Source organism: Tamandua tetradactyla, chromosome 6 (assembly GCF_023851605.1).
Source record: "Tamandua tetradactyla isolate mTamTet1 chromosome 6, mTamTet1.pri, whole genome shotgun sequence".
NCBI lineage: Eukaryota > Metazoa > Chordata > Mammalia > Pilosa > Myrmecophagidae > Tamandua > Tamandua tetradactyla.
In genome coordinates, this window is record NC_135332.1 from 124,921,747 (window position 1) to 124,947,486 (window position 25,740).

The 25,740-nt window shown below is 39.9% G+C and overlaps 1 protein-coding gene across 2 annotated transcripts in view; it reads right to left on the reverse strand.

Moving 5' to 3' along the window:
• PAG1 (phosphoprotein membrane anchor with glycosphingolipid microdomains 1) overlaps window positions 1-23,843 on the reverse strand; it is a 156,862-nt gene extending 133,019 nt beyond the window's left edge. For both annotated transcript variants that reach the window (XM_077167080.1, XM_077167078.1), the window contains exon 1: window positions 23,738-23,843. The gene's annotated coding sequence lies outside the window, so the exon portion shown is untranslated. The remainder of the gene's footprint in view (window positions 1-23,737) is intronic.
• Between the last annotated feature and the right edge of the window lie 1,897 nt (window positions 23,844-25,740).

Genomic DNA, 25,740 nt, shown 5'->3' on the forward strand with positions numbered 1-25,740 from the left:
TCTTACCTACAATTCTAATTCTTCTGGCAAATATTCATGCTTTTTAATCTGAAGTTTATATTAGCTATTTAATAACAGGATTCTGCCCTATGTAAGAACAAATGTACACTTTACATCAGAATATAGAGCTGAGAGTACTGAAAAAACTTATCTAGCTCATTTTCCTATTTTTAGACAGGACTATACTGAAATATTTCAGGTCCACCATGGGCAGTTCTTATTCTCACTGTTAAGAAAGAATGATGTACATGTTTATTTATTATGTTAATCTAGAATCTATATGCTGTACTTGAAACCTATTTCCAAGTGTCTAGATTTCTTAGTCTAAGAATAAAGCATCAATATTTTCCCTCAGAATGCTTAATATTATGAAAAATTACTGTGGGTCTATTCCCCACCCATAACCTTCCCCCACAGCCCAACCCACCCCCCCAAAAAAAATTTTCAACAAATGGTGCTGCAGTTACAGGACACTCACATGGCAAAAACAATGAAATGTGACCCCCACTATACAGCATACAAAAAAAAACACACAAAAAACTAAGCAACTGGTCAGTCACATGTATTTATTAGATCACCTATAAACTATATACAAACACCAATTTCTGTGGATTAAACACTTAAACAGTAATGGGCAAACCCATAAAACTTTGAGCAGACAATATGGAAGACTTCTTACGAGCTCAGAGGAACACAAAGAATATAAGCAGCTCTTACAGCAGGCACATCTCTTCCAGAGTTGCAACTGTGATTTCTAAATTCTGAGATGCTGAGCTCTTTGTGTATAACCTGGCAGGGCCCTGGAACTTCAGGTATTTGTCTGATACCTGAGACTCAGAGCTAGAGTTCTACGACTATGAAAGTTAGCATTACCCCATACAGTAACTGCTAAAAACAGTAAAAAGCAATCAAACTTCAATTAGAAATGTGAATGAAGCTGATCTGGGTAAGAATAAGGTCAGACTAAATGGCAAAGAATCACATTGACTACATTTTAAAACTTCAACCTCTGTGTGAGACCAAAGGAAAAGATGTTTATCTGGTGCAAAATTTATATTCTCGGTAGCACACTATCTAATTTAATTTGTATGGTCTGCTTATTCAATCACTGCAACTACATGGAGCCTTGAATAGGAAGTGAGATCTGGTTGGTTTGTACAGGTTAGTGTGATGTCGTGATACATTCCAAAGTCATCTGGCAGAAGATCAAAAAATATTTGAAAAGTTCCCTTGAGAGACTCATGGGAAAAGGTGGAAATATTAAACTTGCCTACCTGGGGAAGACCTGATATTCTCACAAGCATTGAGGACTGCCAATTTGATGGGCCAGGCCCTCAATCTTGGGGCTTGCCTCATGAAACTTATTCCTGCAAAGGAGAAGCTAAGCCTACCTATGATTATACCTAAGAGTCATCTCCAGAGAACCTCTTTTTAGCTCAGATGTGGCCTCTCTAAGACAACTCTGCAGGTAAGCTCACTGCCTTCCTCCTAAGGGGACATGGCTCTCAGGGATGAGCCTGGCCCTGGCATCATGGGATTGAGATCTTGACCAAAAGGGGGAAGAGAAATGGAACAAAATTAAGATTCAGTGAGATTTCAAATAGAGTTAGAGGTTATTCTGGAGGCGATTCTTATGCAGAATATAGATAACCTTTTTAAGTTTTTCGTGTATTGGAGTAGCTAGAGGGAAATACCTGGAACTGTTGAACTGTAATTAAATACCCTTGATTCCTGAAGATGACTGAATAACTATACAGCTTTCAAGGTGTGACCATGTGATTGTGAAAACCTTATAACTGACAGTCCCTTTATCTAGTACATTAGTAAGAAAAAAAAAAGAATGGAGGGGAGGGAGAGCATGGAATGTTTCGGGTGTTTTTTTTACTTTTACTTTATTCTCATTTTTATATTATTTGGAGTAATGAAAATGTTTAAAAATTAATTGTGATGACGAATGCACAACTATATGATGACCCTATGAACAACTGATTGTATAATTTGGATGATTATATATATATTCACATGCCATATCTCCATAAAATTGTATTAAAAATATATTTATATGCAGAGAGATTGCTAAAGAACATTACACTGAAGTTAAGACAGTCTTTGTGACTACGTTAAAATAGAATGAATTATACACTTTGAAAAGGTAAATTTTATGCTATGTGGATTATCTCAATAAAACTGTTATTGACAAATATATATCTCATAAAAGCACGCACAAAACAAGCCACTAAAGTAGGAGAAAATATTTGGAACATATAACAGCAATGGAATAGTATATGGAATATATAAAAACTCACACATGTCAATAAGTAGAGCACAAACAACCCAAATAAAAATTAACCAAAAGATCCAAACTGGTATTTCACAAGTTTGTGAAACACAAACTGCAGAGGTTCATTTGTCATCGTTAGAGAAAAAATATCAAATCAGCAAAAAATCCCCTTGTTTTTGACTTTTTAAGAAAGAATTATACCACATTCTTACTGCTCACTCTTGTAATTCAGTATGCTAAGTGATTTTTATGAGTGGAAATTCATCAATTGTTTGTCAAGAACCGTGAAGGGTCTTTACTCCACTTGTAAACTAACAAGTTAGCCTACAACATTTTCATAGATGCTGGAAGAAGACACGAGATTCTTGGGTCGCAGACAAAGAATTTTATTATTCACAACACAGCAAGCTGCTGTTACTTCCTCTTGCTGTCCAAGCCCCAGGGGGTAGTGTGGAGAGACTCAGGTGCCTACTAGGCATGCAGTGGGTTTGGGTCACAGCTGAGGAACCCCAAGCTTAGAGAACCTATATTTTTCTTAACGGACTCTAACCTTTGTCTTAGAGGAAGACATTACATTTGTTATATTGGACAATAAAAAACCTGCCCTTTTCTCTGGATGAGGAGACATTATCTCAATCTTCTAAGGCTGTTTGCATCAGAAACATCCTTGAAAAGAGAGTACAAAACTAAAGGGCAGTTAGACATGCAGACATGTAAAAGATCCATGGAGAACGGTCTCCCAATACTCTCATTTAAAAATAACATTTGCAAAGTACATATTTTATTGCTATGGATGACTGTGATCCCTTTTGTTTTTCCACTTTACGATGTGTGACTCTGAGTTTGAATAGTTGCAATAATAATATTTCATTAAAATAAATAGGCCACATTTGTAAATTTCTCTCAATTTCACTGAAGAAACTGCTTCAGGTAATCCTAATTTGATGCTTATATGCTGTAACTTCTGCAATGTTTAGCTACAATTTCCAATATGACTTACATTCTTATGTCATATTTTTATAAGTAATTGTGCTGGTTTGAAATGATGTATGTACCCTAGAATAGCCATGTTTTAACCCTAATCCATTTTGTAACAGCAGCCATTTCTTCTAATCTCTATTCAGTATTGAATGTTTGAAACTGTAATTAGATCATCTTCCCGGAGATGTGATTTAATCAGGAGTGGTTGTTAAACTGGATTAGCTGGAGGCGTGTCTCCACCCATTTGGGTAGGTCTTGATTAGTTTCTGGAGTCCTATAAAAGAAGAAACATTTTGGAGAAAGGAAGAGACTCAGAGAGAACAGAAAAGAATGACATAGCCACGAGAAGCAGAGAGCCCACAAGCCAGTGACCTTTGGAGATGAAGAAGGAAAATGCCTCCCCGGTAGCTTCATGAAACAGGATGCCAGAAGAGAAAGCTAGCAGACAATGCCTAGCTCACCACATGCTCTTCCAGCTGAGAGAGAAACTGTGACTGTGTTCACCATGTGCCTTTTCACTTGAGAGGGAAACTCTGAACTTCACTGGCCTTCTTGAATCAAGGTATTTTTCCCTGGATGCCTTAGATTGGATATTTCTATAGACTTGCTTTAACTGGGGCATTTTCTCAGCCTTAGAACTGTAAACTAGCAAGCTATTAAATTCCCCTTTTTAAAAGCCATTCCGTTTCTGGTATATCGCATTCCGGCAGCTAGCAAACTAGAACAGTAATGCTGAGTCATAAAGAAAGTAATATCTAGATCTATCATAATTTAAATGAAAGATCCAGTTACAGAGATAAGAATATGAAAATCCACTGACAATCAGGGACCAGATCACTAAAGACTTTGTAAGCCAGGTGAAGGATGAGAATTCTTACCTAGAGAACACATTCAGAAAATCAATGAAAGATTTTTAAGAATGGCACAACCAAATCTGCATTTAGACAAGCCTCCCTAGCATGAGGGTATAAAATAATATGATTCTGTCCATCTGACAGAATGGAGACCACCTAGGAAGTTTAAAAATAATACAGGACCACATGTCATTTAGACCATTAGGGTCTACACTGAGGGGCGTGGCACTAGCAGGTAGATTCTATATTAACAGACACAGCGTACAGACACTGGTGGCCAAGGGCTAAGCGGAGTGAAGGAAGAGGAGGTGATTCTCTGTTTTGTTTGCCTGGTCTGTTAAGTGGTGACAGTGAGGAAGGCAAAGATTACAAGAGAGAGGATGGAGCAGACAAAGCATATGGGGACAGACTGATAAGTTTGGTTTGGGACATGTTATGTTACAATATCAGATAGTATTGTGTCAGGAACCAAAGGTGACCGTAAAAAGCACTAAACAATCTAGTGGTAATAAACATATATGAATAAACAATTGACATTACTTTGTGCATGCTAGAGTAAATGAAACCTTCAGTAAATGATGAATAATGGTCAGTTTATTCAATGGAATGCACTGCAATAGTTGCATCCTAGGTCACAGAATGAGGCCAAAAACTGACTGTTTGGGCACCTGTCTGAATAAAAATAAATCCATCTACAAATATTAAAATGACAATACTTTTTATAATGAGGCTTCTGAGAAAGTTATTTATTCTGAATATGATTTCATCTCTATTGAGCATGACAGTCACAGAATCTTTGCATTTCATGGTAAAAAGTTTTCTAAATATCAACCAACCAACCATCAAATGTTGATGTCCATCTACAGATTCAGCAATATTAGCTTGGTTCAAAATGCATACAATTGTCACAAAACTGATTTGACAAATAAGACTATATTACACCTCTGTAAGTTAATTTATCATCTATCAGCATGTTTTTCCCAACATCGTAGAAAAAAAAAAATCAAGAAAATTTTTTCTCCAGTCAATACTTTAAAAGGTACAATTGTTATATAATTTCACTTAACTCAGATGGATATCTGACCTGATACAATTATTCATTTATGAGTTCTTTAATCCCTAGATAATCTGCAAACTACTGTCTACTTCTTGTGGTGCTGAGCTTCAATAGAAGTAACAGAAAAACACAGGGAAAGCACATGGACTTCTATCAGATATCTCTTTACATTTGAACTCAAAAACTTCCTAGCTGTATGACTTAGGCAAGTCATCCTATCTCTTCAACTAGATTTCCTCTCTTTTAAAGATGGAATTGTGAGGCCTTACGGATATACATTAATGTGCCTGGAAAATACTTGCTTCTTAATAAGTGTTGAATGAATGAGGCCTCAAAGACATATTCAAAAATAATATAAAAATAGAGAATATGCTAACACTATTTTTCTTAAGGGAATCTAATCTTTGTTTTAGAGGAAGACATTATAGTAATTATATTGGACAGTAAGAAATCTGCTCTTTTCTCCAGATGAAGAGACATTAATTATCTCAATCTTCTGAGGCTGTTTGCATCACAAACATCCCTGAAGATAGTCCAGAACTAAAGGGCAGTTAGGTATGAAGAAATATGAAACATGTATGAAGAATGAATTTTTGTGGCACCATCAAAAATAGCTGCACAAACAGAACCGACTGCATACCTGACCCGAAGCTGCCCAGGTAAGTCATCCTGGGCAGATGAGCCAGGAATCAAGGATGCAGTTAGTTAGGCATGAGGGAGATAATCTGGTACAATAAACCTTCCAAAGGCCTCAGGGTAGTCATCAAGTCTAGCTAGAAACAAGTGAATATACAATAATGGTTTATTGATCTTTCTTTACAATACAGAATATGTTCTAGGACATATATTTCTAATGGACAATCTATATAAACAACTCATAAATGCTTTTACCACATTTCATCAAAGCCTCTCCCCTTTTACAAATCCTTAAAACTGCAGTTAAATATTTAGTTTTCCTTTCCTTTTAAGATTGCATACAGTTGTGTGCAGATGGAGGGGCATTCTGCTTTCACAGTGGGATCTGCCTTGTCCTATATGTTATACCCCCATAGTAACCCGGAGGCCACCATATGCCATTAACAATGGAAATGAGACTGACGAACCCCAAGCTTCCAGAGAAGCAGCCCGCACAGTAGCAATTGAGCGTGTTCTTCTAACATTCTGACATCATCAAAACAGTAACTACACTGGCACGGTGTGGTCTGTGGACAAAAACACCTGCCTGCCCACTTACAATTCTGCACGAAAGAAAAGCCAGGCTTCTAGGGGAGAAACACTTCTTCATCGCCTCTGGGAAAGTCATTCAAACTAGGTTCCTCCCCAAGAACAGACGGGTAGCTCCCAACCTGGCGGCCAGGTCAGCGTGGGGACTGGTGTCCCAGGAGGCTCCCAAAGTGCCCTCTGCTGCTTCCCTCAGCCCACTCAAGGGTCCAAAGAGTGGGCAGAATGGGGCGAGGAGGGGGCAGGGAAGGCGCTAGAAGAGTTTTTTCTTGACTATTGTATCAGGTACGGAGGGTTCTCAGAAGAAACAGAATGATACGAAGAGATTATATAAATTTAACAGATTTACTATTTCAGGGAATTGGCTAACACAATTATGGGTGCTGGCAAGCCTAAAATCCTCAAGACCGGCCAGCAGGCTGGAAACTCAGGCAGGTGAGAGGCAGAGCTTTTCTCGTCTCTGAGAAACCTGTTTTTGCTATCTCGGCCTTTCAACTGGTTGGCGGAGGCCCATCCACATTGTTGAGAATCTGCTGATTATAGATGTTACCCACACCTACAAATGCCTTCTCCGCAACACCTCGATTAGCGCTTGAGCCAAGCTGACACATAAAACTAATCACCACATCTTTTTCCACGTCCTTCTTTCTGCATATGCCCCAGGAAGGCTGCAGATCAACCTAAACCTTCTTATGAAATTAAATCTGTCCGTAAATGTGTTCAATACCACATCAATAGAAGAAAGTAAAGATGTAAGCTTCCTCACAACTCCACTCAGATGGGGGCAGGCAGGTAATTTAAGCAAATGTGTCTTCAAGCCAGCTTTTAAACAAGATTTTTAATTATCAGTGTGCTTTTCATTCAGCAGCCCTCCTCCACCTCTTCAACAGCATTTTCACAACTCTTGGCTCAAGAGCCACTTAAGAAATAAATGATTCATGGCAGCTGAAAGCCTGATAATTTTCTGTGAAGCATAATGGTTCGGTTTCTAGGTCTACGGGTGATAAAATATGCTACCTCTTAACCCTGTCAACAAAAGGGGGGAAGAGACCCAAAAAGACCAATAAAGATAAAATTTCTCCTTGGATACATAACCCCTTGGTTCTAGTATCTGGGTCCCAGCTGGAAGCCTCAGGATTCCCATCGCTGTTTCCACTTCACTTTTTGTGCTTATATCAGAACGATCTTCCTAAAATACCAACCTGGCCATGATGCTCCCAGCTCCAAAGCAAAGGAATCAACCTTCACCGTCTGCCTTTCTGGCTTTCTATACCTGCCTTGGTGTGTTCCATCCCAGCTGGGTTTGAATTCCAGTCAGTCCTGCTTGTATCATTTGGATTTCAGCTTAAATGTCACCTCTTCCAAGAAGCCTCCCTAACTAACCAGTCACTCCCGACTGCATAAATATATTTTACTTCTTTGCCTAGAACTTATAACCTTCTACATTCCCCTGTTTATGTGGTTGTCTCCTCCCACTAGAAAGTAAAAGCAGAGAACATGTTTGCTATATCTGTACTGCTTTCACAGTTCCCGGCACACAGTAGGTATTCAATAGCATATGCTGAACGGAAGAGCACATTCTTTAACTTTGACAAGGTCCTCGCAACTGAATATATGAGACAGACAGAAAAGTTGCATTCCTTACCATACAACATGACAAATATGGCGTCAAGTTTGCTATGTGCAATACCTGTGCTAAGGGAAAACTGATACATATCAAACTAACACAAAAAAAGAAAGCTGGCATTTAAATAATTTCTATGAAAAATTGTAAAGTGAAGAAAGCCTTCATTTGCGTTGCAAAAACAGATTTTTCAAGCAAATTTCACACTGGATTTCCTTATTCATAAAATATTAGGTATAGCACACTTGCTATTAATGCCAAAATCACCTCACTTAAATTTTCCTACTTACTAAAATAAAAACCACTGTGTTTTGAACAAAATATTCCTTAACAGAAGGCTGTAAAGAGTATTTTAAAGCCACGTGCATTACAACCATTTTCAGCTCCTTCTGAAACTGTGAATCAATGGAATGAATCCAAAGGCTCTTACGGTTCTCTGGGAAGTGCACATTCTGGGCACAGAAAGTCTGGAGACGAGACTTGGTAAGGAAGGCGATCAGAATGACTCTGCCCAATTCTTAGACTCTTTAATGAGTAAGTAAAGATTCCAGAGACCCACAGGTAGATGAAGAACAGAAGAAACTATGAATAGGTAACAATTCAATTTCTATTCTACACATTAGCTTTCCAGCTAAAATGATGCCACCCATCATTTTACACAAGCAAAAAGTGAAGTGAAAAGCTCCACTTTAGAACCTCACTTGGTTCTCCTGTGTTTGTCATTTTGGCTGATGAGTTCGTTGCAAATGAACTAAAAGCAGATGGAGGAGGAGAGTGCCTGGTTTTGGTTTATAGAAGGGTTCAAAAAGGAAAAAATCGAAACACTAGCTTGAGAGGAAGGATGCATAAGTGATGAAAAGAAAATCAGGCCTCTGGTGGCCTACATCCTGAAAGAGATGAGTGCAGACTTCCCCTGGAAAAGGTTCTGGCCTCCTGAGGGCACATACCTGCCCTGGATTTACTGACAGGAACAAAAGTCCTGAAGGGATGAAGGTGCTTTAATCAAAATTACTGGGGGTGGGGCTGAGTCTCATCTTTTAAAACTCCCTAGGTGATTCTAAAGTGCAGCCAGAATGGAAAACCACTGCCCCAAAGGCAGCTGGTAGAGAAGGAGGGAAAGCTACAAAGGAGGGGATGGGGGTGGGGAGGGCGGCTGACCGGTATTCCATCCCAATAGAGGGGAGAAAGTTTTTTCATAGAACTGAGTAGTGGGGAGAGGGTATTTAAATAAGGCAGGGAGGTCAGCAGAGCCAAGGTGAGGCTTCCAGGGGCTGTGAGCTTTTCAACAACAGGGAATGGGGAAAGGAGAAAAGCCTGAAGACTCAGGAAGACCCCTGGGGAGAGAAGACAAGTGTGGACCGAGGCAGGACAAGTTTAGCTCTTTAAAACCGGGAGGCATGGAGAGAAAGAGATACTTGGAAAGAAGTTACAAGACCTATGAGGAAACTGTTGGTGGAAACCAGGGTAGGAGGTGGGTAGAAGCCAGGAGTGAAGTCTGCGGATGCAGGGACCCCCACTACCACATGGCAGCCATCCTCCGTCTTCTCACAATGATGGCTCGCCTTCAGGAGAATTTTTAATGGCACACTTGAAGCAATTAAGAACTTAAAAAATAAAAAAGGAAACGCATAACAGCAATGTAGTCCCTAGGCCATACACAGCACCTATAAAAGCCTCCAGAAATATCAATTCACTTGGTTAGCTTCACATTGATCTTTGAGAATTGATTGTCTTAACGGTGCTCTTGAATACTCATTAGGCAAAACTCTTGGATGCTCCTATAAACATGCAATTTTTCTCTGATGTTGATGTAACACTACGCTCTGCTCCTTCCTCTAGTATGAAGAAATGAACCACCTTGCTGATTTGTAAATGAGTCCCCACATCTGTAGTTTGTTCTGCCTAAGTGGCATCACCAAAATACTGTGCACACCCATTTGCAACAAAGGTAAGTTGTACACATCAAACTATTCATTCACATTGATGACAAGTCTATAGCTACTTAGGTGTGCAACAGAAAACCAGTGAAAAACCACTACCATACATTTATAGCGCAAGTAGAATCTGGAAATAAACAAAGTTGGAAATTTCTAGTTAAAAGACTAAAGACACTTGCTAAATACCATTAGGCAGATTACATAAAACAATGAGAATTTAACAATCTGGAACAAGTCATGAGTATTTTGGTTTGGACAGGTGTCCTGTATTTGAGCTGAGCCCACCAGAGAACCCCACATAGTTTTCCTGGCATCTTTATCTTTACTGAAATCTAACTCAAGAAAATTTCATCTCTTCCTCCACCTGTCTTGTCCCACTGCCCAAGATTTTGGGATGGGGTTGAAAGTTGCCAAGCGTGTGTTTGGGGCTACCTGAACTGACAGCTGCCATTGGTATCTCTAGTTCTTTCTCACCCAACAAAACTATCTTCATCTTCCTGGGCCCTGGGCCTGGGAGTGTGGAGTAAATAATGAATATAGCAAAGAGGTGAAACCACAAACCACAATAGATTGTAGATCTGGCTGGCCTTAACACATCCATATCTGGCTGTCATCCACTGAAACTGAACATGTAATTTGGCATTTTGTCAAATCTGATGAGAAGTTAATATGAAATAAAGACATGCATATGAAGTTATATAACATGTAGATATGGCAGAAGGGGTGGGAGGACAGAGAGCTGAGAAAGGGACAATCTATTATTTGAAATGCAATATCCTGGGATATGCTGGATCAGGTTCCCAAACCTTTATATATAATTTTTGAAATGCAAAAATTTCTGAAAACGGTTTCTTTACAACTTTGCACCAAATGAGTTTGTTCCCCAAACTGACCTGAACTGACATGAGGTTACCGAGTCTTAGTGAATATTCATCCATTTTGCTGCAGAAATTGCCATGTGTTTCCTGGATCTCATGGGGGTGTTATGTAACAATTAGTATATGAACTGTAGTAACTTTCTAAAAGCAGAATTTTAAAAGATACTTGGTCCCAAGGTTTGGCTAAGGCATTGTAGATCTGTACAACTCCCCAGGCATGCCAGTTCTCCAGATTTAATCCTTCTGTAGTTTCCCCACATCACGCAGGTATATGCCCGACATCAGCTTGCCAACAATTTCAAGAACATTATTTTAGTAGATATTCACAGAAGCCAAGCAGAGTAATAGAGGGTGGACTGCCACCACTTACATGGGAAACTAAGCAGGACAGAGCTGAAAACCCCACACACCACTTGTGCTTTAATAGAAGACATATGCTGCACACATTTTTCGCTTTATCAGTCTGGGAGTTCTGATAACCAAGTGTACGCAAGCCTGCAGTCAGATGCGTATGGTACAGATAATATAAAAAATATAAATGGGATGCTGATCCTATAAAAGGAAGATAGCAAACTGCATTTGTACTTAGAAAAATGAATAAACCACGAGATGTCCAGAAATTTCTTAAAAGGCAAATCTACAGACAGGTGACATTAGCAGTTGCTTAGGGATGGGAATAAGGATTGGTTTCAAACTACACAAGAGATCTTTGACCAGCTGATGGAAAAGGCCTAAACCTGGATTGTGGTGATGGGGCATAACTTTGAAACTCTTAGTTAAAAATCAGTGTATTATACACTTAAACCAGGAGAATTTTATGGCATGTAAATTATACTTCAATGAAGATGTTAAAAACCTTAATATCCCAAAATTTCTAAAGTAACACTTTTTATCTCAACACCTCTTCTCACCTGCTGTATTGTAGAGAAACAGAAGATAACTGTAAATATGAAATTTATAAAAGTGTCTCATGCAACCATGGGAATGCATGACTCCAAACCTCATAGGGCAGGCTGTGAGACTGGTAACTCCAAATGAAGTACCTCGACAAACTCTACAAGAGAGGCTGGCTGGTTGAAGAAGCAGTGAAAACTGTCTTTCCTCCCATAAAGTCTTCAACTGATTGGATTAGATCCAGCTGATTGGATTCTCTCATTGTGGAAAACGCACCCTTAACTGATAATAGATGCAATCAGTCACAGCTGCAATCAACTGACTGATGATTTAATATACCAGCCTTTCAGTTTATCAATCAGCCATGAAATATCTTTGCAATAATAGGTAGGCCAGTGCTTGCCTGACCAGACAACTGGGCACCATCAACTGGCCAAGTTGATATCTGAACCTAAGCATCACACCTGCTGTTTCAAATTAATACCAGTTGAAATGCGGGTAAAGAAAAACAATAAATGGGCTCTTTTCCCAATTATCAAGAGGAAATAAATTGCATTATGAATGGCTGATTTTACGTCTGGACAGAGAACAGGATCATTTCCAGATAATTTCTGCAAATGAAATCTAAATTATTTTCATTTTAACATGCTACACATGCCTCTAATTACAGCATGCATCGCATTGAAATTTTATTTACCAGTCATTCTTGCAGAGAGTGTACACACCTTCAGGGCAGAAACTGTGTTATGCTCTTCCTTATATTCTCAGCACCTAGGAGGTGTTCAATAAGCAATTATATTGAATGCAACAATTTCTTCACCAGAACCATCTACCACATTTATGTTTATAGAATAATATAAAACAAATTAGACAGACATCCCCTAGCTTCTAGATCAGGGTTTCTCAACCTAAGCACCACTGAAATTTTGGGCCAGATAATTCTTTATGGTGAGGGTTTGCTGTGTGCACTGTGGAATGTTGAGCAGCATCTTTGGTTTTTACCCACCAGATGCCAGTAGCACACTCTCCCCACCTGTGACAACAAAAAGAGTATCCAGATATTGCCAAGAGTCCCCTGAGAACAAAACCATCCCTGGCTGAGAACCCCTGCCCTAGACAGAAAGACTGTAACGTAGATCGAATACATTTCCACAATGCCTTTCTTGTTATTACTTCTTGGAGCTAGCAACATCGAGAACGACAAAACATATGACTAGCATATGAGGATTCTCTGACCAAGGAACTGGGGAGAAGATAAGGGGATTTTGCAGTTCCATAGAGTTTCTTTTCTATGGAACTGTGGAGCTGCAAAAGGTTTATTCTAATCCAAGGCTGACGTTTTCAGGCGAAGTGGAGCTGTGAAAATACGTAAGAGAAAGGTCCAAATGCCAAACAGCCTGTGGTTATAAAACAGTCTGAAAGAAGCATGTTCATTGTCAGCACTGAGCTGTTTACTATGAATTGTATCTAGGAAAACAATTTCGAAAATGCTATTGAATATTTATTAAAAGGAAAGTTCTATAACAATTCAGGTCCTGACGTGCTACTATTAGCAAATAAGTCAGACAGTTGGAAAGGCTAAGAACTGTGGTGGGAGAAGCCATTAAACTAAGAGTAAATTCAATAGTCGGTGTTTTCTTTTTCTCTAATGACCACAGTATTTAGCAATTCTATTCCAGTCATCCCAGAGCACACCTGAAAAGCTGTTACCCAAATAGTATCCTTTTAATGAGGTGCCATACTTTTTAATTTCAATTCTATTTTGGAGATATTGAGCAATTTACGCTGATGTTAAAGTTCAAGATAATAAACATTTTGGTCACAGTGGCTATTACAGAATAAGTAAAAGAAAAATATAACACTACCCAGCCCACAGTTCCATCTTAAAAATTATGATTCATGATAAAAGTTTTATTCAAAGATTATTTTTTTATTTAGGAAAACAAAGAAGTACGCTTCTAACTTCGATACCTCTTGATAACAACATAGGCATTTATAAGTTACACCATTCTTGTTTTTGATCATGTCTATATTTCTAATCGATATATTACATATGAGAAAAAGCTACAGTAGACAGTTAAGTGTCAATTCCTAATACTTGAAAGTATATCTCTTCAAATGCTGTTCATAAAAATATTTATAGTTTGCTTTCTGTGCCTATAGGTAAACATAAGCAGGTTTGGGGCTCTGAGATATTAAGCATTAACTCCTAAATCTTCTAAAAGAAAGAACATCCATAATATGCAAAAGCATTCTATTCAATCAAGCTCTAACTGTACACATAATTATGGTATTCAAATAAGATTACTAATTTAGACATGTTTTATCATGTCAAGTACACTAACACAAAAATGTTTGAAAAAAATTCAAAAGGATAAAAAAATGTAATTACTTTTTTTCGAAAACAAAATCCTCTAGAATATAATATTAAAACATATACCCATGGAAAGATTGGTAGGAAATATAGCTTAATTCATCTTGGTAGTGAGTAACAAAGTTGTGTCAAATCCCCTCAACAGAATACTAACTTTAAGCCCTGGATTATCACATTTGTATTTGCATTTGTATGAAACTGGGACACATGAGGCATGAAATGATCAAATTAATCTTCATTTTGTTTCATGCGAGTTTTCCTGCATATAATTATAAATATTAAATGCGATTAAAATCCTATATAAAGAACTGTATTACTTTATATTGTTATTTAAATTTTCACGTGCTCATATTGTAATTTCTCAACTAGACTAGATTGGACTGAGGCTAGTATAGATTCCGTGAGTAGTGGTAATTACCAAAACTAAGATGGTTGTCTAACACCTTATAAGATTTTTAAAAATGTATTAATGTATTTTCACTAAAAGAAATCAAACTAATGCCAAATGAGCAATCCACTGAATTTACAAAGGCATAAGCCCCTTTGGATTCAACTCTTTCTACTGAAACTAAAATGTAAAACTGGCACCATGAAGCTTGAAATTGAGATTCAGGGATAAGCATTGGCATGAGCATTTACTACTTGCTAGAAATTGCTTTCTTCCAGAAATTGCCACTTAGCAAGGCTCCCAGATATTTTTTGTGAAATAAAAAAAAATGTAGCATCATAAACTTTGTTTTCAAACAGCCATAAAATAACATGCCCATGTTAGGATTTTAGCATTACCATTGTTAAGAGCTAATACCTACGTTAAAAGCAAAATTAGGTAAATCATAATTTTAGATTATTAGAAGCCAAAAAATACATGTTGTGAAACTAAAATAAACCCTTGAGATTTATCCTGGGTCATTTTATACTGCTTAAGAAAAAGCCCAGTGGTTTAATGCTTTGGTATTAAATAGGTAACAATAGTTACTTGCACAAGAAAAAGCAAGTTGCATCATTTAAAGTATTTGGGGAATTCCAGAATAATATCACGAGAGGAAAACAGTTTAAAGTTAGCTACTTTTAATGTTTTATATATATATATACACACACACACACATAAACACATGCACACAATGAACACTTCTCATACAATATCCATTGCAACAAGTGAAAAATAAATTTCCATATATCAGAAAAAGTTTGCAATAATTTTGTAATTTAAAATATTGAATGCTTGTATTTTATAATGCGGATTTTTAAAAAATGCTCTTAATATAATGAAAGAAAGATGTTCATTCTGTGAGAAAAACGTATTTTTCCCAGTTTAACTTATTTATATTTACACAAGTAATCTGTGGCCCAGCATTCAAATATCGAGATTGTAGCTAACAGAATTTCTACCGCTGATGCTTAGAGTAGACTAATAAAAGAGCCTTAAAAATTTCCACCCCTGCTTTTTCTCTTGAGCAGTTATTCAAGAAAACAGATGAAATGAGAGTAGAAAAAAAACAAACAAACAGAATTTGAAGTCAGAACATCTCATTTGGGTCCTAGGAGTTCCCCCACCACTTACTAGCTGTGTTCTCTCCAGCCAGTCATCTTAGCCCTGTATCTGAGCTCCTTCATCGCAAGGCATTTTATGGCTATTTATCATAATTAATTTTGGGAGTAATTTTGCCTCTAAGTCAAATTTAAACGTTTGAGAACTGAAATGCACTACCTTCACCAAAACACAAGGTAATTACTTTCATCATCCCCAAATACTCTAGTCTATAAAGCTACAAGATATTTTATAAAAGACAAGTGAAAATTATAGTAAACTGTACGCAGTATACCGCAAATAATCAGTGAGCCAAAAGACCCACTACTTAAATAAGTATAAAGTGGTAGGATCAAAGGTCGAAACTCTTTAAAGATGCTATGGTCATAATAAAACGTAGTCTTTGTAAACTGTCAAATAACGGTTCATTCACCACTGTTTTCTTTCAGTGTGCTCATTCGTGGATACAAGATGCCTATGATGGAGAACCACGCCAATTATGCACCAAGAAAGAGATTCTTTCATTTTTTCCCCACTTTCCCAAGTGCCTGAGCCCTGATTTTTTTTCCTGCAAGAAAAAAAGAGAAAAAAGAAAAAACAAAACATGACAATTCTGTTCTATAAGCAGCTTGAGGACAGGGATCAAGCTTTATTCAGCTTTATTTTATTCCCACCTCCATTCCCACTCCACCTTCCACAATGTTTGCTGACAAGAAGTAAAAACTATATGAGAAACAGCCACTATTGTATACGTAGATACAAGCAAGTTGAGAGTTAGACTTGTCCCTTTGCTGTCTGCCTTTGCTTTCTATTGCATTTCTTTTTTCACTGACTCCCATTCAACTGAGCACCTCATTCTGACTTGCCTCTGGCTTCAGTCACTTTGTGTCTCAACACCTGTCAAAAACTTCTCTCACTTAATCTTACTACCCCAGCTCCATTTCTTCTGCCTGTCACCTTGGCCTTCATCTTTTTTGTTATTCTTTTATTCCATACTCTCCCAGGCAGATTGTGACCACAACAATTTCAAACACAAAACAGATTCTCATACCTGCATTTCCAGTTCAGCCTCTGTCCTGAATCCCAGGACCACAGGCATATCCAACTGCTGGTTGAATGTCTAACCCTGGCTGTCCTTCTGGCACCACACATGAAATAAATCCACAACTGAATTTGTCATCTTTCCCTGCAAAGCTGATCCATTCACTGTCATCATCAATGGCACAGTCATGCATTCAATTTCCCAATGCAGGAAACAGAGTCATCCTGAAATTTACCCTCCCCTCCCTGCCCACCTTACCCCACTCCTGTACTATCCTAACTCTTATCAGTCTTAGTTCAGACTTTAAATTCCCAGGAGATTCAATAGCTCTATTACATGGCTTCCATTCTCCACTCCCCCGACAAGCACACACCCTATCTATTCTCTGCAATACACCCAGAGTGACTATTATAAAAAACAACCTAAAGGGCCCAAATTCATCTAAATACTAAATATGGCCCACAAGGTTCTTCCTAAAGGGGTTCTGGTCTCGCTCTCCAGCCTCCCACACTTTCCTCCTCTGTGCATCAGTCACATCAAAAGACTAGCTACTCCAACTGTCCTTTATGTTTCCTCTAATCAAAGTGATTTCTCCCAGGCCACTCTGGCCCTCAGCAGCTGGTGCATGCAGACTCACAGGAAACCTACTGCCTGAGGGAAAGCCATCGCCTTGGAGTCAGGTACCCTGGCAGAGCACAGCACCTCTCTCCACGGATCACAAATGCTGCGCCATGTTTGTCTGTCTGTCTCTCCTTCTCTCATAAACCCGAAACCCCTGAGTGCAGTGATGAGAAATTTCTTTCGAGGTGTCATCATCTAACAATGTGCCTGATATTACATCAATATGTATTTGCTAGTGAGTGAATAAGAGAATAGTACAACTCCCACTACATTTGATGCAAACAGTACCAAGCTGCTAAGATTGATTACTTGTGAATTAGAGGTTCACAGCTCTCTTAAATACGACCACACTGGTTGCAATCCCAAACAACTGGATGCAGTGGGGGAGGGGAGTTTCCCTAGTATAGCTATGTTAGAGATTGCCTTTTTGGGAAAAGAAAAAAAAAATCATTGTGTTGTGTGATGGTACTGCCTTGGACTTGTAACAGAAGTCCCCTCAACATTAAAGTTTCCCAATAGCTTCAGCATGCTCAGCCCCAAAAGGGATAATGGGGGAATGAGTAGGGATAGAGGTAAATGGCCAGAGTGAGGTAAGGCACTGTTAACACTAACGACAGAGCCACATACACAGTGAGACTGGATGCTTCAGAATTTATCTGATCACCCTTCTTTCCTAGGAGAATAAATCCACATAACAGCTTTCATATGCGACCCTGGGGCACGCTAAAGACTAAAATGCCTGATGCCAGCAATGCTGATTTAGTCACACCTTTTGGTATTTTGGGAAAATTAATTATCAATTGTAAAGGAATACACCATACGGTGCAGGAACTGGGTCAGCAGATTAGAGACAGAAATACAAAGATGATAGTGACCAATTTAAAAACACTTTTTGACTTGCCCACTCCATAAGCTCACAGGGTTTCTGGTGCTCTGTATTTTAAGTAATGGCCCCAGTGGGGCTCAATTTCCCTGCCTTCTGCAATAAACAGACCGTACTTAGAAAATAGAGTTTTTATAAAATAGATTCTAATCACAGGCTTGAGAATTATACAGTCCTATAAAATTAAGGACAAGGAATGGAGGAGATGTTAATAAAATATGCTAAAATATTACAAAACTATTTTCGTTATCATTCAAACCCCAAGGGATATGAAGAACTTACTGAGCAAATGTTGCCCCAGTATGAATTCAGAAAAAGTTGAAAGGGTAGGGCCTAGAGTAAAGGTTTTGAAAGGAATACAAGATGGTTTTAAATCCTGTCTGAGGTGGCTTGGAGTTATGTACCCCAGAAAAGCATGTTCTTAATCTAAATCCACTTCTGTGGGTGTGAACCCGGTACAAATAGGATTTTTTGAAGACATTACTTTTTATTTAAGGTTTGGCCAGCTAAATTAGGATAGGTCTTAATCCTATTACTGGAGGTCTTATAGAGAAAGACACAGGGAAAAAGCCAAAGAGCAGCAAGGAGTCTGTAGATAAAGGAAAGGAGAAGAAGCTGCCATGTGATAGAAAAGTCAAGGAACCCCAAAGATTGTCATCCAACCAGAAAACACCGACCAGAGGAAGCAAGTCTTCTGGCCCCTGAAACCACGAGCCAATAAATTCCTATTGTTAGGCCAACCCACTGTAGGGTGTTTGTTTTAGCAGCTAGGAAATTAAAACACTGTATTTACACTCTCCATGTGGACTGAAATTAGGAAGGCTGTAAGGCAGATATTGACATCTGAAGCAAGATTCCTATTCTGAGCCAATATACTTAAACTTTACCTTTCAAACATGTATTCATTTCCTTTAAAAACCAGTGTCTCGTTGTGAATGATAGGTGGCATTGTATTAATATGGCACCCCCCTGACAACACCGTTATTGATTTTTTCTAGATTTAAATAAATTAAGAAAAAAATCCCGCAAGAAAATCTCAGGTCTCTATACTTCTTCCTTCTTCCAGATAATGTTACCTTGTCTCTCTACTACATTATCAGTTAAAGTTTATATGGTTCCTATTTCACAAGCTAGCATGTGGTTTTCTTTTTTGAGCTGGTTGCACGAACTTCGCTTAAGCTCTTCCTCCACAAATATATGACGATGACACTTCCTGTGCAGTCAAAACCAACTTGAGTGTGTGCCTTGCCACCATTCCTCCCGCCCTATCCCAGGGCTTTTGTGGGAACTGAGCAAGATGAGATTATTTTTAAAAGCACATATTTTGCACCTGTGCAATATGGTTTACCTACCACGAAGGCTCCAAAATTGGAGGCAGCAGAATGTTGTGTAAGGAGCACAGGCAGAGTCAGACAGCCCTGGGTTCCATTCCTTGCTCCAAAATTTACTGGTATAAACTTGAACAAAAGCCCTGATTTCTCTAGGCCTCTGTTTCTACATCTGCAAAAGAGGATGATACGGTAACTACTTCATAAGATTACTGTGAGCATTAAAGGAACTACTGTATGTAAAGTTCTTGGCATAGTAGCCAGAATATGGTAAGTATACTGTTAGCTATTCCAATTGTTGTCCGGAAGGCATGGCCAGAAAGGACCAGAAGTGTGGCCAGATAAATTGTACTCAGAGCTTTCTTCCCCTATAACCATCCCAGCCTTGAGAGGATGTCGCTGCAATCTTGAATGTGAACTCCTTGTTCATATTACCAGAAACTTCTGTGTCTCCCCAACAAGCCATTCATGGGGGCATGAGGCAAGAGCTCTAAAATTATCATCAACTCCCAATTCTGCAAGCCCAATGTGAAGATAATACAAAATAATAAATATGATTGGGAAAAGAATGATCTTCATTAACTTTTATCCTTATTAAAATTAGTATGCATTTCTTGCATATGTATCTCTTGTGACAGCAAGAGAAAGCTGGATGTCTGAGGAAAGTTATTTGGAAATGTAAAGGTATCCACAGATAAGCCATTAAAAAGATAATACAGACAGGAAATAAAACAGAACCACGTGACAATTCTAAATAATTAGTTAGAAGTAAATTATGGACCCAGTTCAAGTCACAAAAAACAGAAAAGGAGAGATTTTAACTCCAGACTAACACAGAGCAGAAGAACATCTGAAGTAAAGGGGAATATCTTTTCTCAGAAAAGAAGGGCTAAAATTGAAATAGAAGATATTACTAGAAGCTCAATCCCAGAGAGTTTTGATTAAAAAAAAAAAGTGTGAGAAAGCACCAACTTGGAACATCAGTCTTGAAGTACCTTTTAGTGGTAGGTTACATTAGCTAAGAAGTTAAATGTTACATCAGTCTGTGGACAGTCCATTGTCTGTTTCTTATATGGTGACTGTCAATTGGATTTTAACATCAAGAACAGCAAATATTTAGCAAGGACCAGGACGCTATGTATTATCTAGATGATAAAATAAGAACGCCACACAAAAACACAGGGCTTCTCACTCATTCCTAACCTCTGGAAGATAAGTGAGACGTTCAAACCACTATGGGGACGTTTAACAAAGTGCTGCTCACACGTGGTGTGGCAGTGCTTCCCATGACACAAGGCCTAAGGCCTAAAGGAAGTTGTGCTTATTTAATGTGAAGTACAAATTATTCCCATTTCTGAATATACAGTATAATATGATGCTAAATGTAAAGCCCCTTTCCCTGCCCAAGGGGAGTTCTCTGGCTGGGACTGAATTCATGCACTGGCTGATGCTGTTTGGGTTTGATGGCTACTGCTCGTGGGGGTAGGTGGTGTTTTATTTGGCTACCTAAGGATCACTGCAGCTACATCTGCAGGAAGGAAATAAAAAATGGGGAGTGCCATTCTCCAATGTGAACTGTAACATCATACAAATTTTTCTTTTTTGACTCTGGATACACCATAGGGAAGTAAAGAATAATGGAATCCATTCATGCTTGAAGGCAAAAACTCACTTCACCTGTTGGTGCCTCTACCACGTGCTAGGAGGCATCCAAACACCAACCAGATATTTAACAATAATTATGATAATTAACAGCTCCACTCCTAGGGAACTATGTTGTGGGCGCTGTTAAGCATTTTGCATACTTTAATGCTTAAGCATAAATTTCCTCATCTGTAAATTTAGGATAACAAGGCACCTATTTCATTGGGTTATTATGAGGATTAAAGTGAATCTAGGTAAAGGCATTTTGCAAGTTGAGGCAGTAGGGTCAAAAAGAATTGGATTTGAAACAGAAAGACCCGGGTTTAAAATCTCAGCTCTAATCTTTACTGTTTGATCTCTGTGAACTTAGTTTCCTCATCTCTAAAGTGTAGATGAAACCTACCTACCTCAAAGGGCTGCAGGGAGAATTGATAAAATCAGTAAGTCAAACATCAGCTGGTATCTGCATGGCCAGAGGTGTCCAATAAATGTTTATGCCCTCTCCCCTATTACATATGTTAGTGGCTTCTGTTCACCTCCCTCAGCAGCCATCCACGTTCACAGAATCCAAAGACGCATTTCCTTTAATAACAAGGATAATTTTACCCAGCGGGAGAGACTGATTCAATAGCTCTCCATTCAATCTTCACAACAATCCTGGGAGATAAATACAACCGCAATCCCCATTTTACAGATGAAGACACTGAAGTACAGAGTTTAGGTAACTCACCCAAGTTCAAATAGACAGTAAATGTCAGAGAGTGCAGCCCAAGTCCAGAGTCTGTCCTCTTCACCATGATGCAAGAAAGCTTTTGGTCAACCTATTTTTAATTTTTGTTTTGGAAAAAAGAACCCCATGCTTAAATGTAGTATCTTTTAAGGAGAAGCACTCGCTGCTCTCACCAACTACAGTAGGTTGACTTGACTAAAACAAGCCCACAGTCACTTATGAAATAACATTTTGTATATTTTCTTAGAGTTTTTAAAAACTATGCTATGTTTTCAAAAATAAGGTGCCTATGCCAAGTTCATCTTGTTCTATATGCTGGAATGATACAAATAAATGCCCTTCTCTCTCTAAAGATTATCTAAATAAATCCTACATTAAAACACACTCCTGTGTTTTGATTTAAACAATTATTTCAAGTCTAAATCAAGAAAATATTAGGGCAGTCTTAACGTGACTGTTTAGCTCAAGACTTCTACACCAAATATTCCAAATATTCTGCTTCTTTTTAAAATCCACTGCCTAGCATCACACTTAAGTACTCCAAGGTATTTCAAAGTATTCCTTTTACAAATTTAATCAACTCAAGTATCAAACTTCAATGATAATCTATTGCTGTGCTTAAAAGGAATCTCTAGAGGATAGATGAGAAAGAGAGGTTAAAGAATTCTATCCTTCAAAGTAGGACAGTACAGCTACCTATAAATCATGCTCTTTGTTTATTAAGATAATTAAGCCCATCACTACACTTAACTTCAGACTCAACAATGGTCTGGCATGAACAATTTTCCACTTTCTCTAAAACAAAGGGGATATGTTTAAAGGGGTATTCTGTAAACTCTCTGCACAACGCATGCTATTTTATAGCATGATTTATGTGTCTAATTCCTGGAGCTTCCTTGAAAAATATACTGGGTTCTTCCTCACCTATTAGGAGAAGACACTCCAATCTGAAGAGTGCCCTCTGCTTCAAACCACCGGCCGCTGTATCATGTCAACATTTGCATTAAATACTGTTCAAGCTGGACTTTAAACAAATGGAATGGAGAGCCACAGCTGTAACCACTGCAGAGACTAAGTTATCCAGCCCAGAGGCTTACATAAGAAGTACAGCACACAATCAGGGGGAGACCCAAGTGTCATCATATCAATCCTCTTTCTTTGAGGCTTGTCCACATTCCAGTTTATGAAGCCATATGTGCAGAGTGGTTCTCTTATTTTATTTGTCTTTATAGCACAAAAAGCATTGACAATAAGTTTTGGGGTTCCCCCCCCCCCCGACTACGCTCCAATTATGGAAACGATGGCAACTTCTGTCTGGGGAGGGTGGGGGGAGAGAAAACTGGGATGCACGGGAATCCTGGACACCTGAGAAGGAACGGTTTAGCGCTCATCCCCAAAGATCCTTCACAGTCCCGGTCATGCAAAAATGTCACAAGAGTCACTACCCCCGAGAATTAGGAGGAAGATAACCAGACCTCGGAGCTTGCTCGCGCGCGCGCTCTCTCTCACGCGCGCGCGCACACATCCACACAGAACACACACACTCAGTTAAGAACCTCGGAATGTGCAATTAGCAGGCGAAATGCCCTCTGTGCACCTGTCCTCTTAGAACACTTTTCCAACTGGCACATCCGCCACAGGCTGGAGCCAGCCGGTCGTGGACTCCAGCCTGTCTCCGCATGCCTTGCACCCTGCACTCCCCAAGCTGGGGTCCTGCTACCGAGACAAGAAGGGTGCTCTTTCCTGCAGTACCCAGCCCACCACCTACCCAATTCCCCGCTTCCCGCAACCTGAAGATAATAAAAATGAACCTTTCTGTCCCAAGGCTCCCTCCAACTTCAGAAACTATAGTCAACTTACTGGGACGCAGTAGGTAGGGAGTCTTCTCCGGGGACTGCGCTCAGTGACAGACCCCGCCGGCCACGCACCGCTCCGGCGACGGCGACCGCGGCGGGTGCGGGGCGAGGCGCTGCCGCTCTGCACAAGCCGGCTCGGCTCAGCCGTGCCCGGCGTCGGGCACTCGCCAGGGCGCACCGCCCGGCGGCAGCGACTGAGGCTGCAACCGGCTGCGCGGACCCGAGCGCCGCTGCTGCCACCCGCCACGGAGTGCGGCACTCCGAGCCCCTGGTGCGTGTCTCCGGCTCCGAGGGAATCACGGCTTAACAAGAAGCGCCGCAAGAGGTGAAGGCCGAGGCGCGGTCACCCGCAGAGCCGCCAGCCCGCTCCCACTCGATCCGTGACATCCTGGGCGAGCTAGCCGGCGAGCGCCGCAGTCCGCACTGGCCGTGGAGCGGCGGAGAATGACAGGCGCCGAGGCGGAGCAGCCGCGCTGGGCGCGGGGCGCGAGTGCGCATGATCCCGCCCCGCTGCAGCACGTCACGGGGGAGGGCCCGGAGGCCGCGGGCCGGGCGCGCCCAGGCGCTGCGCTCGGCTAGCTCGAGGAAAGGTTCAGGAAGTCTGGTGCCTCGGATATTGTGGACCCAAAACTGTGTGGTTGAACTCATTTGTCTCCGAGTGTGTTCCTGTCCCTTAAAAAGGGTAGCTTACCCTAAGTGATCTTCAGGGTACCGAAGGAGCCCACAAAAGCCAATTCAACTTGGATTAGACCTTGACCATAAACGGCTGTGAATTGGGGAACTCTGACCCTTAACCTTCACTGTGCATTAAAATAACCTGGGGAGCTCCTAAGAGCCCCTAGCCCCACAATAAATACTTGAGAATCTCTGGGATGCGGCCCAGGTGTCAATAGGTTGTAACATTTCCCGAGCTTGTAAGGATAGCCAAGGTTGCGAACAACTGCTCTATTGGGGTCTTGTTAAGAAGCAAATTCGGATTTAATAGGTGTGAAATCGTGGCCTGAGATCTTGCATTTCTAACAGTTTCTAACAAGCGTACAGGCCCAGACTACCTGTTCTTGCTGCTCAAAGTGTAGTCTAGAGCCCGGTGCAGAGCTTCAGAAACTTTGGTCTGCATGAGAATCACACTCCAGGAGACTTTTAAAATGCAGAGCTAATTCCTAAACCTTATTCACAATGGTTCTGGTTGAGCTACAGACAAAGGATTCGGCTGTGTAATTCCAATTTGCAACAAGCACTCTGGATGAGTCTGATATGGGTGTCATTTAAATAGAACTTGAAGACATTTGATCAGCAATCTGGAGTTGGGAAGAGATTATTGTGATGACGAATTGCCAAGCCAGGTCTAAAACTCAGGCCATCTGACTACAAGCCTGCTGTGTTCTAAACTGGTGCTTTATCTGGCTGGTTCAAATTTTCTAGTTATGTTACTGGACAAAGCTTTTGGATTCTTTTGTCCAAGGTGCTCAAAAACCAATTCCGGAGACACTGGGATTTCAACGAAGAGAGTTTATTACTGCATGCCTAGTAGGAGAGCAGATGGCCTAATGGCCCAAAATCTGTCTCCCTGAACTGCAGTAATTCGGGTAGTTTTATTAGAGAAAAAAAATCCCAGTTTAGGATAATGAGTACAGTGGCCCCAGATGATATAATTAGAGGTGTTCTGATTACTGAGCATGTGCAGGTTGATTACATGCTTAGTCACAGAACATATGAAAGAAAATGGCGGAATGAGGTCTAGATGACTTGTAGGTTAAAGTCTACATTACTGTGCATGTCAGAAGGGCCCACTTTGGTTAGGTCCAGTTTTGGTCATCAAGAAAATTTGGGTCTCGGGGTGCGTAAGTTCTGAGCGGATCCAAGACCCTTCATTAACAAACATTAGGGGCTATCTTTAGTGATTACAAGACTCTAAAGTTTGAAAACTGAAATACTAGGTACAGATGAAGTTTAGTCACAAGGTTTTTACAATCACAGGGACAGAAGACAAGGGCTATACAACCATTA